At 45.3% G+C, this 15273-nt stretch overlaps 1 protein-coding gene across 1 annotated transcript in view; it reads right to left on the bottom strand.

Annotated features, from left to right (window-relative positions):
* Positions 1-7096, bottom strand: part of SIL1 (SIL1 nucleotide exchange factor) — a 211409-nt gene extending 204313 nt beyond the window's left edge. Inside the window, exon 1 of the mRNA XM_028103714.1 lies at positions 6979-7096. The gene's annotated coding sequence lies outside the window, so the exon portion shown is untranslated. The remainder of the gene's footprint in view (positions 1-6978) is intronic.
* Between the last annotated feature and the right edge of the window lie 8177 nt (positions 7097-15273).

The following is a 15273-nucleotide window of genomic DNA, read 5'->3' on the forward strand; positions in this document are numbered from 1 at the left end:
TTTGTTGTTTTTTTTTTAAGATTTTATTTATCTGACAGAGAGAGAAAGCACACAAGCAGGGAGAGCTGCAGACAGAGGGAGAAGAAGAGAAGCAGGCTACCCTGCCGAGCAAGGAGCCCGATGCGAGGCTCAATCCCAGGACCATGACCTGAGCCAAAGGCAGATGCCCAACCAACTGAGCCACCCAGGCGCCCCTCCAGAATGTTCTTAAACCACTCTGACACACCATTCATTCCCTCACTCTTTTTCTTTTAGTGATGTATCACGGGTTTGCTTGGGTCACCAGATAAGGTCCACTGGCGCATTGGCCCCATTCTTTACAGAACACCCTCAGAGCAGCCTGGCCTGAGCACTTGTTCTTTGTTTCTAAAATAGGGGTAAGCTTCAAATCTATTTCCTCTGGGGTAAGATCAAGAGGAGACACACTTCAACACGAAAAGGAAAGAAATCAGCATAACAGCCAAAAACCTCACCAGTGAAGGTTTTAACATAATGAATAAAGCAGTCAGTAGAGGCGGGGCCTTCTCCCTCCTTGGAGATTTTTTTTTTTTTTAAGATTTTTTATTTATTTATTCATGAGAGACAGACAGAGAGAGAGGCAGAGGGAGAAGCAGGCTCCCAAGGAGCAGGAAGCCCGATGCGGGACTCAATCCCAGGACCCTGGGATCATGACCTGAGCCAAAGGCAGACGCTTAACCATCTGAGCCACCCAGGCGCCCCTCCCTGTAGATTTTTAACTGCAATGGCATCTTGTATCTTTATAAGGCTTTAAATAATTTTAACAATTTCTATGGCCACCCTCTGTTAGTCCTCTGGCTTGAGTCTCAGCTCTGCCAGTAATATGCTGATGGCCCTAAAAAAGGTATATAGCCCATTTCACTTCTCTGGAACTCAGTTTTGTCATCAGTAAAATAAGAACCCATTAAATACAAAACTCAAGCACTGGAAGGTGACAGAACCACAAGGGAACCTCCTGACTCTTCCCTCACCCAAGGAACCACCAACAGCCATTCCTTGGAACTGAACCAGACCCTGCACTGATGTTCCCAATAAAATTGATATAAAGACCTAGGGGATGATATGTTCCAGCCCATAAACACCATGATTTCAGACTTTAGCAGCTGGGCCCAAGGATGGAGACTTTGCTTCATGAATAAAATCAAACCCAACTCCTCATGACCAGCAGTGGGGAGATTCACAAAATCAACCTTAAATACCTTCCTTAGGATCTTGCCCCTTAAGTTTCCAACTCTACTACCAACTGAATTCAAAGTGTGACCAATCAATGTTGTCTGTATCGATTGTCCTACTTTATGTTACTTCCACTGAACTGAAGCCTGAAGTTTGGTCAGATGGCTGCTGACCCCGTGGGAGCCTCACAGAAATGAGAAGCAAAAGCATGAAACTATTCCCAGACATAAAGAAATGCCCATTTAAAAGTCCATTGGTATCAGCATTCCTCACCTGACCAATGAGATACATCTGTGATTCTTCTTTCAGTTTCTAGAACTCCTCCCCTTCCTAAGACAGAAAAGGCAGACTACTTGCAGAAAGTCAAGTAGCTAGACATGGATCCGTTCACTGACTGCTGTGATACTCCTCTGCCTGGAATAAGTGGTAATTAAAAAGCACAACACCCTCAGTCAAGACACAGCCAGCAAGCAGACCTCAGAAACATACCCCTTCTCATTTCTCTGCAGCTAGGACATGTGATATGGGCTAACCATCAGACACTGCCCAACTTCCAGGAACACCTGAGCCAACACAGCAGGCTCAGCTGTGAAAAAGTAAGGCCAAGGAGGGATCAGAGAAACAGATGGTAAATGGAACACTTCAGAAGTCCAAGATTTGGGGAGTGCCTGGGTGGCTCAGTCAGTTAAGTGTCCAACTCTTGATTTCGGCTAGGGTCATGAGACTGAGCCTGGAGTTGGGCTCTGCACTGGGCATAAAGCCTGCTTTAAGATTCCCTGTCTCCCTCTGCTCCTACCCTCCTTCTCTCTCCCTCTCTTAAAAAAAAAAGTTTTTAAAAAGTCCAAGATTTGGAAGAAAATAAAAATAGTAAAGACTTGGGGGTGTCTGGGTGGCTCAGTCGTTAAGCATCTGCCTTTGGCTCAGGTCATGGTCCCAGAGCCCTGGGATCGAGCCCCACATCAGGCTCCCTGCTTGGAGGGAAGCCTGCTTCTCCCTCTCCCACTCCCCCTGCTTGTGTTCCCTCTCTCGCTGTGTCTGTCAAATAAATAAAATCTTTAAAAAAAAAAAAAAGATAGTAAAGATTAAACTCAATTCTAGCCCCTTTGGAGAAGTCCAGGTAAAAATTATCCCTCCCACCTCTACCTCCACACATATTCCATTTCTTCTCCAACTCCCTCAACAGCATTAGGTTTTGAGGCAGACAATATGAAGTAACATCACAAAAGGACAAAACAACTTCTGCTCTGAATTAGGAATATCATTAAAAAGGGGTGCCTGGGTAGCCCAGTCAGTTAAGCAGGTGCCTTCGGCTCAGATCATGATGCCAGGGTCTTAGGATCGAGCCCCACATCGGGCTCCCTGTTCAGTGGAGAGCCTGCTTCTCCTTCTCCCTCTGCCTGCAGCTCTGCCTACTTGTGCTCTATCTCTCTGTCAAATAAATAAATAAAACTTAAAAAAAAGGAATATCATTAAGAAAAGCAGAAATGGCATTCTTATTAATTCCCATGCTTATAAACATGTAATGGCCAAGGAGTTTCCTGGGCCTGCAACACACTTTAGGCAACAGGCTCAGCGATTAGAAACAGCTCAGCTGGTTGGCAAATGGAACCAGGAGGGACACGTTCACAGCTCTGATCCTTATAAAGGCCAAAGATTTTACCTCAAATCTTTCCATGACAGCCCTTAGCTACTGCCAGACATCTCAGAAGTCAAACAGGATGGGTAACAAGAGAACTAGACCTAAGGCACTACACCTTGGGAAAACTTAGTGAGCTCTTCAAGAGCAGGAATCCTTTCTCACTTTAGTGTCCTCAATATCTTCCACTGGACCTGGCACCTAGGAGGGCCTTAATAAGGTGAATGGTCAAATATCCTGCTGATGAGAGCAGACTCATGTTGAGAGGAGGAGGGTAGCATAGTGCAAAAGAAATCACTGTGGTGTCAGAACTGGGTTGAGAGCCTGGCTACAACAAACTTTTTGACCTTGGCCAAGTCACTTAACTTCACTGAGCCTATTTTTTTCTTCTGTAAAATGGGGTAATACCAATTATTTCACAAGGTTGATTGGAAGACTGGATGAGATAATGTTCTCCCACTTTTACTAGTCTGGTGTTGGGGTGGTAACAGCTGGATCTTCTGGGTATAAAACACGCCTTGATGGCTTTATTAGAGAGAATATAGGTAAGACCGTGCATTCTCAATGAGGGTAGTATCGCCCCCAAGCAGGACAGGGAAATGATTCTTCAGAAAGAAAAATCTTAGATATTGTTAAGTTTATGGCCCTCCAAAGGGCCACAATGTAAGTAGATACACGGTATATCTGTGGTATTAAAATTCCATGGGGAGGGGACAATTAGGGGAAAAAGTCTCAAAAGGTGATAGTGAACAAAAGGTTGAGAATCACTTGATTAGATGTCTAAAGAGCTGACCCACTACCTTTAAGAACCTAACCACGCTGGCACCCTGATCTCACAGTTCCAATCTCTAGAGAGTTCCAATCTCTAGAACTGGGAGAAATATATGTTTTGCTATTTAAGCCACCCAGTCTATGGTATTCTATTACAGCAGCCCATAACTGACTAAGACACATCTCAAAGCCTAAAACAGCACAGCCAAGGGTACTGTTAGGAGGATGAGAGCAGACATGGCCAGCCAACACCACCACACCCTTACCCACGCGCCACCAGGTGGAACCTGAAAGAACTACAAGTGTGTGAACATATTCTGCGGCTCCTAGATTCTGTCTCCAAGGTGGAAAATAGCACAAGGAAGGATGCCAAGTGTAAACCCTTCCTAAGTCAGTAAAATTCTGGGAGAATCTTCACATGTGTCCTGAGCAGCTTCTATCTTTTACAAGGTTCTTACTCCAAAGGCAAACTCAATTACTGTTGATGCTAGGAATCAGGGGTTACCCAAAGCCCCACCTGAATGGCAAGGGGCTATTCTCCTCCTCCCCTACTCAGCAGTGAAGCCCTTGGTGAAAGAACATGAAGAAAAGGGCAGGATACTGCTCCTTTAGACCACATATAACTAAAATAAGAAGCTCTGTGCTGTGAAAAACTAAGGCCTGCAGCTTAAGACTGACTCAGAGAAGGATAAAGTAGTCATCCTTGCTCAGAAAGAGAAAAGATTAGCCTCACAAAGAGGTCTCCAAATTGACACCAAATCCAGGAGTTAGAGATGCCTGTGCTATAGAGCGTGAGCTAAGCACCAGCTGCGGCCCCAAAGAAAAATCCCCAGGAATACATGACCAAGGGGCTAGCATTGTAAGAATGTTTCGATTAGCTCTCCTGAAAAGAGGCTTACTCCAAGAGACTGGCAGACAGCCTCTGCAACACAGCTTCACTGAGGAAAGGATAGAAAATGAGTGGGGGTAAAAAAAGACAAGTAGGATGAGGTCAGAGCATGAATCGACAAAGATAACAGGATTGAAAGGCATTTACCTATTTGGAAAAAGATACAACTTGCCTTTAGAGACTCATTTTTCAAAAACTGTTCTCATTAATGGCAAATCTTCATTCTTTGATGGTAGAAACATTTACTGCATTCCTATGTCATTAATGTGTTCCTCCTCACTTAACCATTCTTCCAAGTAAGCATTCCCATTTTTTTTAAAGAATTTTAAAGTAATCTCTACACCCAACATAGGGCTCAAACTTACAACCCCAAGATCAAAAATCCCATGCTCCACTGACTGAGCCAGGCAGGTGCTCCAGTATTCCCATTTTTATGCAGTGGAAAACTGAGCCTAAGAGGTGACTTGTGCAAGATCATATGGCTAATAAGTGATAGATTCAAAACATGTTCAACCACACACCAAAAATCTATTATGTCCACTTCAGAAGAACTTTTTATTCAACTGAAGACAAGTCGGGTGACAAGGTTGCTTTAACGAAGCCACTTGGGGGTAAAAAAAAAAGCTAACAGTATGGTATTATGTATTAATGAAACTGATCACTAACATGGCTCAAAAATGTCTCTGAAGACAATTTCAGAGGTAGATTTTCAAAACTGCTTTGGACAATGACATATCACTTAAATAAGGCCACACTCCCACCACTCACACCTACACATACCACTCTAAAGGAGAACAGCACTCAATGAAAAAAGTTCTAGCATGCTTATTTCAAAACCCATGTTGTTAACTTTTCAGTTTTGCTTAATTAGCCTTTTATTGAGTCAATGAAACACACCAAGGCTCAAAGTTGGCCTCTGCAGAGAACTGGTCTCCAAAGACATCAGAAAAGGTCAAGAAAGCAGGAATCCAAGAACAAGGCAACTTTTCATTCCTGGGTCACCACAGCTGTACTAACATATTCCCCATTCCCACCCTCTGTAAAATGGGGGCAATAAGTCTTTTCCGTAGCCAATTTCATAACACCACATAATTAGCATATTAAATTCATTAAACAACCAAAAGAAAAACATAAATCTGGTGTGGCAACACCTTAAAAACCTAAGAGCCAAGGGGAGGGGGGTGGGGGGATGGGTTAGCCTGGTGATGGGTATTAAAGAGGGAAAAAAAATAAATCTAGCAAAAAAAACCAAACAAACCTAAGAGCCAAATTCTCAACTGAAACCACACACCAACTTACAATCCATGTTATACATCAATCCTAACATCCTCATACCCTGGCTCCCAACAAAATCCTGTCCAAACCCCAAATCTGGCTGTATTTTTATCAGACAACAAAAAAAAGTTTGGGTGGAGTGAGAGCTAAAAAGACACACAGATATAAAACATCTTTTACACTGTCAAAACAAACATTATTACTGTTTATAAACACATCGGTTTATTTTCTTAGCAAACATTTAAGATTCATTCTCCTACTGCCTACCTACTCTGGGTTAATCTAACCCCTTCAATCCCCCAAAGCAGTTTGTGGTTTTGTTTTGTTTCGGTGAGGTCAGAAAGCCACACAAGCTTGAATCAATGCCAGATATTTTAAATTTTTTAGTAGAAAACTGACATTACATATGGGGGGTAATATTTTTTTTAAAGACATCAAACATCCCTCTAGCTTCTAGAGTGCAAAGAAACCCCCACTGGCCTCCCAGGTGTTAGGTGTTCTTTCCCACCTTGAGCCCCATTTCAGGAGCTCATATACCAACGGATTCCCTCCAGTCTTCCACAGGAGAGACTCTCAAAGCAAGAATTTCAGGACCATCAGAAAGAGAATCACCTGGGGAGCACTGCAGGTGCCCATACTCCACTTTAAATGAAATCACTGAGTAGAGGCCAGGGATGTACACAACCTCCTAGGTGATTTGAAAAACACCAAAGTCTGAAATCCGTACTTCAAAGACAAGTCTTCCATCTACCGGGAAACAGGAAAACACAAGTCAGGCGTGGAAATACGACGCGGGTAGAGGGCAATTCCATATGGTGAAGAGACATAGAGGCCTCGGCCAAGAACCAGAATGTCAACAAAGAAGCGGTTAGATGCAGAAACTGAGGGTGGAAGAAGGAAACAGGGAAGGAAGATGAAACAGAGAATCAAAAACGAGTCTCGGAATCCCCACCGCCTCATCTCCTGGCACTTAAGAAAAGTTACTGGAGACGACCTGAACAGAAAAGGTAGGTAAGGCGACTCCTGGGCTGTGGCCAGGGTTCACTTGGTCGTCCCCGCTTTGGAGGAACGGTATGTATTTGGGGGGGGGGGGGTCCTGTGTGGGGACCCCGGTACAGTGCTGGGAAGGCGCCGGGGCCGCTGGTGGGAGGAAGCCCGGACAGCGCCCGGAGCCCCCCGCCCAGCGCCAGGGCCGAGTGGCCCTCACCGCCCCTACCTTCGGCTTCCCGCCCGGCAGCCGAGGGGCAGACACAACCCCCACAATTCCAGGCGGCTGCAGCGGCCACCACCTCCCCATGCGCAGACGCGGCGGCGACCCTCTGAAACTTGGAGCGCGCAGTTATTACGTCACTCGCCGTCTCGCCCAATTGCCGCCTTCCAGAAAGATGTGCGGCCGCCTCCCTCCCTTTCCCGCGGGCGAAGTTGTTAAGCCCCGCCTCTCTCCCCCGCTTCTGCTAAGTCCCGCCTCCTAGCGCCACCTCTGATGGAGTGATTTTCCCCTGTATCCCTCCGCCAGAGTGAGCGTCATCTGAAAGAGATCCCCACGGACCTGATTTTGCTTCCAAGCCAGACCAAAATGGGACTTCGAAGTTTCATCTCTGATTTCCCAGCAGTCTAATTTCTTTCTAGCGGAAGGAACAACAGAAGGAAACCAGAGGACGTGAGGAGTAAAGATAAATCAAGCTGTTGCCACTCAGAATGGGATACATCTGAGTCTCGAGCAGTAAAAATAGTCCTTTGAAAATTCGTGCGGATAGGTCACCAGCAAGTCATTTATTTTTTATATTTATATACTGTGTGAATTGACGACGACCAATCATTTTCAAAGTTATAGTCATCCACAGCTCAAATTCTGCTCTACCCCTGAATATCTCTTATGTGCCAGGTGCTGCGTATATATTTACTTATAATAACTTCCAAAGATCAGAGCTGTCATCTTTTTATAGATGGGGAAGCTAAGGCTCAAAGAAGTTGAAGAATTTGTACAAGGTCATACAGTCAGGAAGTAATAAAACTGAGAATGTAAGCCAGATTTGGGTGCCTCCCAAAGTCCCCTTCTCTTTCCATGATAAGACCTACCCTTGACCGGAAGAGTTTAACCTGACTAGTAAAACGGACTGCTCCCTCAGGCCCTAAGAGTCCAGACACAGTGATTCCCGGACATTCAGGAGTGGAGAAAACGACAATCCAAACAAGCAGTAACTTCCGCCAAAGAGCAGGTATTCTCCAAGAGGAAACAATCAACCGGCCTCGAGTTCTTTTCCATTTCCAATGTATTATGTGGGCTTCTAGCAGTTGATCTACTTTGTTGACTATGTTTACTTCAAACAGATGGGAAATTGACTTTGCAGCTGTGAGCAAACTTTGGTTAGTAGCCTGGGGAAGGAGAACAAGCCTTTGGGCAATAGTTGAGTGGGAAGTGCCAGGTTTTTTTCAGAAAGGTCTACATAGGTCACTTTCCTGGGACTGGGTGGGAAAGGACAGGTATCAGCTCACTTTTTCCATGGAACACCCAGGAGGCTAGCAAGAGTAGCCCAGGAATAATTCTAGCTTGTGTCACTGCCTAGTACCATGAGGATAAATAATAAATGTTCAAAAAATGTCTAGAGCATCAGTGGTAATTCACAGAATGAATATATAAATTACAATCAAGTCTGATGCAAGTTATAAAAAGACATTAACAAAGTGCTACAAGACTAATATGCCTAAAAATATAATAAGCTCAAATGTTAGAATGAATAAATAAATGCATGGGCCAAGAGAAGAGTCCAGCTGGACACAGGAGCCTGGCTTCATTCTTGGGACAGATCTAACAAGATAAAGCGTGTGGGGAAGGGAAATTCTGAGTCCCACTAGTCCCCAAAACCTTTAAAAGACCTGAGAACCACCTTCCCAGGAGACCTAGCTCTGAGCTCAATCCTCCTCAGCTGCTAAAACCAGTGTGCAAGGCTAGGCCTAGGCAGACAGCCCCTACTTTCACAGCTTGCAAACAAGGAGGACCACTGTAAAAGTGAGAAGTTTGAAGTCCAGGGAATAGAGTGGGTGGTGGGATCACAGAAGTCTTCTGTTTCCTTCTACTACTCTTGGAATTAGGCAGAAATAAGTTTTAAATTTCCTTTTAAATAAGTAAACAACAAACAAAAACCCACCTCTTCTTGCAGCTTTATCGGAGAGCTTTGACGATCCCTCTTCCACTCCTCAGAGGAGCAGAACCTTGCAAGGGTAGAAAGCCTGAGAAATAACCTTCAACCTGGCCACCATCAATCAAAGGAAACTACAGCATCCATCCCCAGAGCCCTGCTAGGCAGAGATTTAAATGATCAATCTAGCCTCCCTCAATAAGCAAAATGTGTTGAGTAGATCATTTCTCCTCTGATCAGCCATTCTCAGGTAAGCTCCCATAAGCCTGATACCCAGTTGTGTGAAAGCATTCCTGGCATCAGGAATCAGCTCCCTGCTCTCTCTGGATGGGCCTAGAATGTTGAGCATGCGGGGCAAGAGCCCCAGCTCCCTCACCACCATATTGTCCTGTCCTGCTTCCTCCTCTCTGTACCCCTCCCGCCTCAGCTTTTTAAAAATATTTATTTGACAAAGAGATAGAGAGCACAAGTAGGCAGAGCTGCAGGCAGAGGGAGCGGGAGAAGCAGGCTCTCCACTGAGCAGGGAGCCCGATGTGGGGCTCGATTCCAGGACCCTGGGATCATGACCTGAGCCAAAGGCAGACGCTTAACCAACTGAGCCACCCAGGTTCCCCTTACCATACACTTTAAATCCTGCTGCCAGAAATCCCTTCTGGACTCCAGACATTTTATTCACTTGAATATGAATACCAAGCTACATACCATCCACTGGCTATGGGGATACAGCTGGGAAATAGTCCCACTGGGTTCTCACCCTCAAAGAGTTCATGGTCAGATAAGAGACACAGAAATGTAAACAGATCAGATCAACAGAGTCCAAAAAGGACTATAAAACAGAAGTATTAACAGAGCTATAAGAAGCCCACTCAGTTCACATTGCTGTCTTTCTTTCCAAATCCCTTATGTGAGTACATCTTTTCCCCATTCATCATGTTTGCTCCAGACAGCCCTGTGAGGCAGAGGGGGCAGATTTTATTCCCATTTTACAGATTTAAAAAAACTCCTTGAACTCATCAGATCTATGTTTTCCAATATGTTAGCCAATAGTCACATGTAGTATTTAGATTTAAATTAATTAAAATGAAATAAAATTTAAAACGTAGTTCCTTAGTCACAGTAGCCTCATTTCAAGTGCTCAAGAGCTACATGTGGCTAATGTCTACCATATCAGACAGCTCGGATTATAGAACATTTCTGTCATCACAGAAAGCTCATTTGGACAATAGCACTTTAGAGGTCCTGGGAGGCAGTGAGAGGACAGGAATGTGAAGTCAGAGCCCTCAGTGTTCCCAGAAAAGCTGAGTAGGGCCACCAACATAGAAGAAGCAAGAAGCTTAAGGGCACTGCCAAGGAGACCAAGAGGAACTGGCCTTCTAAACCAGGGTCCTCTACTTCCTGGGCTGCACTCAGATGGTGTGGGTTGCAGCAGCCATGGCAGGGAAGAAACCAGATGATTTCTACACTAAAATCTGGGCACATCTGAGCCCACATAAGCAGCTTCCTTGGGGGAACTCAGGAATTCTAGGTATCTCGACTCCGGGAAACATCAAGGACCCCAGTGACTGTATTTTCCCCTGTCTCTGGTTCATTTCTGAAGGCTTCATTAGCAGAAAAGAAAAAAATAACAAAACAGTCCTTGGGAAAGGGATGTGAGGCTCTGTATGGCAGCCTCTAACCTGTTAGAAGGCCTTGGCAGCTCCAGGGGGCTTCAGCCAGAAAAGTCAGTAAATTTAGGCTGCATTTGCTCTCAGCTAAACAGGTTTCTCTAGTTCAAAAGAAAAGCACTCAAAAGAAGAGACCTACAAGACAGACAAGATTTCAAAGGGTTCTAACCAAACAGCTCCCACTGAAGCCAGGGCAAAACCCCAAGAACCATGATTCTGTCTCCAGAAACACCTTCAACCACACACCTACTCAGGGACACAGACATCTGACACAAATGCAGGCACCCACAAAGACAGGGAACCACAGAAACACACACAGTTAGGGCAAACACGGCTACAACCCTGTTCCTGTTATCCACTGCTGCATAACCAAGCATCCCAAAACAATCATTTATTTAGCAGTTTGGGTAGCGCTTGGCAGGGAAGAATCAACTCTGCTTTGTGCGCTGTCAGCTGGCATGGTTCATTGAAGGCAAGATGCTCACTCACATGGCTGGCAGTTGATGCTGGCTGTCGGTTGGGACCTCAACTGGTACCATCAGCCAGGACACTGGCAAGTGGCCTCTCCCAATAGCTGCCTGGCCTCCTCACAGTTTGGTGGCTGGTTTCTAACAATGAGCATCCCAAGAGAACAAAACATAAGATGCATGATATTTTTATGATCTAGCTTCAGAATTCACATAGCATCTTTTCTGCCATGTTCTATTGGTTGAGGGAGTCACAGAGGTCTGTCCACATTGAAGGAGAAGGAAAGAGAGATTATCTCTCTATGGAAGAAGTTGACATCATATGGTAAGGAGAACATGAGGGATGGGATGTATCATGGCACCCATCTCTGGAAAATAGCCCCAAGCCCCACACCCTGGCACAAACACCCACAGTCATGCACACAGCTTACACATCCAGAGTCATACACAGTGCACAGATGTGTTTATACATGTACATAAATGAAAACATCCTGCGTTCACATATATGAACACGTCACATAATGCTATGCCCCTTGCCACGTATGTATTTCTTACATAATTACACAATTAGATGTGTCTAGGGAAACATGAAAACATACACATGGAGAGTAGCCTTGGACATCAATCAGAGACCCTAAGGAAACCATATTGGGAGCAGATGGAGTATAACCTAGATTCGAGCTGTCCCCTTACCCTGCTCCATTTCCCCACCAAGAACCCATAGCTGCACAACCATCAGTGTGAAATGCAGAATTTACTGCAGGTATCACAGGGGTGATGGAGGAGAATGTTAATCCCACACACCCCACCTGGAAGCCTACTTGAGCAGTTCTTTCCTCCCAAGTCCCTGTCTCACTTCGATCACTCCGTGAATCATTTTTTATCTTTTCTTTCCCTTGCATGGTATCCAGTCAGCCAGTTCACATCTCCGTCTCCTGGATTTTCCCTCAAGCCTCCAGACTCCTCACCCCTTTATCATACAGGGCTGTTCAGATTTGCCCAGATCCATTAGAAAGGGTCAATGTAAAGACAGACAGGGAGAGATTGGAGCTGGAACCAAGGTGGTCTGAAGACAGGCTACTCTCTCATCTCTCCTTCTCACAGGCCACCTGCCCTCTTGCTCTTGTCGTCTGCGTCACACCAAGATGTATGACTGGCCAAGATGGTTTAAGTCTCCATTCTAAATTTGGGCTGAGTCAAGTTGACTGGAATAGTTCATTGCAGTCTCGACCCCCATACACACACGCCTGGAAGATCCCAAAGAACAAGGCCACTGCTGGGCTGTTGTAGGGCAGCCTATGTGGGCCCTCTCCTAGTCCAATCTGTGCCTAACCCTACACAAGGGCCAGGGCTGCTTCTCCAAGCAGAGAGCTGCAGGAAGGATGTTGTCTGCTATAGGAGAATCCTGGGTATGATAGGCACAGTGACTGACTGTGCCTGCACCTGCTAGCACAGTCCTGGGTCAGTAAGCCAGTAACGGGGGAAGCCTTCCCTCCTCTGACACTGTCCCTAATAAAGGTTCCCAAGCACCAAAGCTTTGGAAGATCACATTTGGAGAATAAGGCTGGCTCTGTGGCATGTCTCAGAATATTAGATCATCAAATCCAGCATCATTGTCAGAAGGGGAGCCTGGATTTGGGACTGTGGAGCAGTTTAAGAACAGGTTTTGGAATTGGACAGATGGCTCAAATCCTGACTGCCCCTCACTAGCTAAGCAAGTTGCTCTAACCATAACCTACCTTACAAGGGTGTTTCCCTATCTGTAACATGGAGATAATCCTAGTATTCCCTTCAACAACTGTTATGGTGATTAAATGAAATAATATATGTGAAGCATTCAGCCCAGTGCCTGGCACAGTAAGTGCTGAATTGATCTTAGTTACTAGTACTATTCTTTTCCAGGCCTGCTGGTTACACGGACATGGTGCTAGAAGGTGGGTGAAGTTAAATCACACATAAATACACGTACGGATACTTAACTCACACAGGAGATCCTGCTTTATATTCCCACTTAACATTCTAACTAATTATCCCACTGGCAGACCTACACATACCACACACACATTATACATCATGCCCAGGCTATATATGGGCTTTTGTGGAAAGGTTGGAAGAAGAGGTATTACTCAAGCAGACAAACCCTTCCTCTGGTCAAAAACGAGGCACACATGAAATGAAAGGTATGGGAGTGTCCCTGGAACAGGGGGTCTTGGGAGCTCTTCTGGAGAAAGCATACTGCATTTTCTGGGCTGGGTGAGGATGACAAGTTGAATGTGGTTTTTCTCAGCAGCGTCTTTATTACTGCATATGTTGGAGCACACAATAGGCCAGCTCAGGCGGCAAGGGGCTGGCCACAAGCAACTCATCATTCTTATTTGTTTAGCTAGTGTGGCTTCCCATTTCCCCATGGCCTCTGCAGAGACACCCAGAGTGGGAGGCATTGGCACCAAGATCATTATGGAATTATGAGTCCGATCGAACCATCACTAGAGCCACTGTGGGGAAATAAATCTTCCCTGGCTAGAACTGGGTTGCATAGCCACAGGAACCCTATTTCATTCTCCTAATGCCTGCTTCTCAGTGATTGGCAGGGGTAAGAGATGGAGAGCCAGGTAAGGTTGAGGGGTCCTTCTCCAGGGCAGGGGATCTAGGGGCTCTAGCCTTGTCATCTGCCCACCCTGGGCAACAATGAGAATAATAACAACATTAAACAGAATATCGCAGTTTAGAAAGCTTTCTCAGGTATGCCTTTTTTTTTTTTAAGATTTTATTTATTCGACAGAGAGATAGAGAGCACAAGCAGGCAGAGAGGCAGGCAGAGAGAGGAGGAGAAGCAGGCTCTCCGCTGAGCAGGGAGCCCAATGCGGGACTTGATCCCAGGACCCTGGGATCATGACCTGAGCCGAAGGCAGCCACTTAACTGACTGAGGCACTCAGGTATGCCATTTAATTCTCATGGGAAGCCCGTGAAATGCAGCTGTTATTGTTCCTCATTAACCAAAAAGGAAACTGAAGTGCAAATACTCTGAGAGAGATGTAGCACAGTGCCAGGACCATGGTAGCCCCCAAATGGAACACGTGGAATGGAATGCTCCTAAGGGTCCAAGGAGACCCTTTGTTCTAGTTCCAAATCTAATACTTTCATATTATAAATAGGTCGGATTCCACCCACTACAGTGTGTCCATTAGTTAACAAATTTATTGAGTTCATGTGCAGGTCCTGTGCTAAGAGCTGGGGATTTAATGGTGAGTGAGCAGGCTTAGTCTTGAAGTAGATTAAAGGTAGTCTCAAACTCTTTGCACTCCCATGATCGAGAGGTGGGATATATATCCCATACCTGTGACACTAGATTGCTTTGACCAATAGAGTACAGAAGAAGTGATGCTATACAGTTTTAAGCCCATTCTTTGAAAGCTTCCACATTGGTCTCTTAGAGCCCTGAGCCATTCTGCAGTAAGGCCATCCACCCTGATTGTGAGACAGCATGCAGAGAGAGGGGCCCCACTGAGCCCAGCCTTCCAGCCACCCCATCAAGGTACCAGACTTGAGTGACGCCTTCAGACCAAGGTACCAGACTTTGAGTGACACACTTTCAGACCAGACCAGCCTCCAGCTGAGTGCCACTGAGAGGCCCCAGTCAACATCACATAGAGCAGAAGAATCATCCAACCAAACCCTTCCTGGATTACTGGCATACAAAATCATGAGCTGTAACAAACTGTTGTTATAATCCATAATAGGCAAAGTTTCCCTATGAAGGGCCAGGTAGTAAATATTTTAGGCCTTGCAGACCGTGTACTGTCTCTGTCATATAGTGTTCCTGTTCTGGGTTTTTAAAATACCCCCTTAAAGATATAAACACACACACACACACACACACACACACACACACATTCTCTCTCTCTCTCTCTCTCTCTCTCTCTCTCTCTCTCTCTCTCTCTCCCTCCCTCTCTCTCTCTCTCTCTCTCTCTCTCTTAGTTTTCTAGTTATACAAAAACAGGCCGTGAGCTAGATCTGGCCCATGGTCCCACTTTGCCAAACTCTGTTTTAAGCACTAAGATTTGAGGTAGTTAGTTATCTAGAAACAGCTAACCAGAAGAGTCCTTTCCTGCATGAGACTAAACAACTGCAAATAAGACAGACATAAAACAAAAGAATAATAATTAATCAAATAACCGCATAAAGGAGGTGGGCCAGGCTCAATGGGATTTAATGTCACTGAGGGTTTTAGGAAAGGCC

The sequence above is a fragment of the Eumetopias jubatus genome, unplaced genomic scaffold, assembly GCF_037043125.1.
Source record: "Eumetopias jubatus isolate StellerSeaLion01/CBP00866 unplaced genomic scaffold, mEumJub1_p1.0 scaffold_5, whole genome shotgun sequence".
Taxonomy (NCBI): Eukaryota; Metazoa; Chordata; class Mammalia; order Carnivora; family Otariidae; genus Eumetopias; species Eumetopias jubatus.